Source organism: Arachis ipaensis, chromosome B10 (genome assembly GCF_059453495.1).
Source record: "Arachis ipaensis isolate K30076 ecotype BB chromosome B10, ASM5945349v1, whole genome shotgun sequence".
NCBI classification, from domain to species: domain Eukaryota; kingdom Viridiplantae; phylum Streptophyta; class Magnoliopsida; order Fabales; family Fabaceae; genus Arachis; species Arachis ipaensis.
The window spans coordinates 64,026,349-64,027,886 of record NC_142435.1 but is presented as its reverse complement, the minus strand read 5'-3'; the positions used below and the strand labels follow the sequence as shown (position 1 = coordinate 64,027,886).

The following is a 1,538-nucleotide window of genomic DNA, read 5'->3' as shown; positions in this document are numbered from 1 at the left end:
AGATTCTGAGAAATCATATTGACTTGTTGAGTCAATATTTTATTCTGAGCCAATATGGCATTCAGAGTATCAATCTCAAGAACTCCTTTCTTCTGAGGCATCCCATTATTCACAGGATTTCTTTCAGAAGTGTACATGAACTGGTTATTTGCAACCATTTTAATGAGTTCCTGGGCTTCTGTAGGCGTTTTCTTCATATGAATAGATCCACCAGCAGAGTGGTCTAATGACATCTTGGACAATTCAGACAGACCATCATAGAATATACATAGGATGCTTCATTCTGAAAGCATGTCAGAAGGACACCTTCTGATCAATTGCTTGTATCTTTCCCAAGCTTCATAGAGGGATTCACCTTCTTTCTGTCGGAAGGTTTGCACCTCCACTCTAAGCTTACTCAACTTTTGAGGTGGAAAGAATTTTGCCAAGAAAGCATTGACCAACTTTTCCCAAGAGTTCAGGCTTTCTTTAGGTTGTGAGTCCAACCATGTCTGAGCTCTGTCTCTTACAGCAAAGGGAAAAAGCATAATTCTGTAGACCTCGGGATTAACCCCATTGGTCTTAACAGTGTCACAGATTTGCAAGAATTAAGCTAAGAACTGATGGGGATCTTCCAATGGAAGTCCATGAAACTTGCAATTCTGCTGCATTAGAGAAACTAATTGAGGCTTAAGCTTAAAGTTGTTTACTCCAATTGTAGGAATTGAGATGCTTCTTCCATAGAAGTCGGAAGTTGGTGCAGTAAAGTCACCAAGCATCTTCCTTGCATCTCCATCATTGTTGTTGTTTTCGGCTGCCATGTCTTCTTCTTTTTCAAAAATTTCTGTAAGGTCCTCTCCAGAGTGTAGTGCTTTAGCTTCTCTTAGCTTCCTCTTTAGAGTCCTTTCAGGTTCAGGATCAGCTTCAACAAGAATGTCCTTATCCTTGTTCCTGCTCATATGAAAAAGAAGAGAACAGGAAAGAAGAACAATCCTCTATGTCATAGTATAGAGATTCCTTTGTGTGAGTAGAAGAATAGAAGAATGAGGTAGAGAGAGAATAAGAAGAATTCGAACACGGAGAGAGAGGGAGGGTTCGAATTATGAGTAGAATAGAAGTGTTAGTAAATAAATAAAAATAAATAGAAAGAGAAGAGAGAGAGAGAATTCGAATATTAGTTTAAAAGAAAAGAAAAATATTTTTATTTTTATTTTAATTATTAGTTAGTATTCGAAAATATTAAAAGAAATAAAATTAGAATTTAAAACAATTAATTAATAAAAAAGAATTTTGAAAAAGTTGTTAGTAGTTTTCGAAAATTAGAGAGAGAAAAGTAGTTAGGTGGTTTTGAAAAAGATAAACTTTTAAAATCGAACAAAAAGTCAAGTAGTTAATTAAAAAAGATTTGAAAATAAATTTTGAAAAGATAAGAAGTTAGAAAAAGATTTTGAAATAAAAAATTGAAAAAGATATAATTTGAAATTTAATTTGAAAAAGATTGAAAAGGAAATTAAAAAGATTTGATTTTTAAAATTAAAGTTGTTGACTTGACTAACAAG

At 33.4% G+C, this 1,538-nt stretch overlaps 1 non-coding gene across 1 annotated transcript; it reads left to right on the top strand.

The window, feature by feature from the left end:
• Positions 1–287: 287 nt before the first annotated feature.
• LOC148580299 (small nucleolar RNA R71) lies at positions 288–395 on the top strand. The gene has a single exon (XR_015897519.1). It is a non-coding gene; the product is annotated as a small nucleolar RNA R71 (small nucleolar RNA).
• Positions 396–1,538: the final 1,143 nt, after the last annotated feature.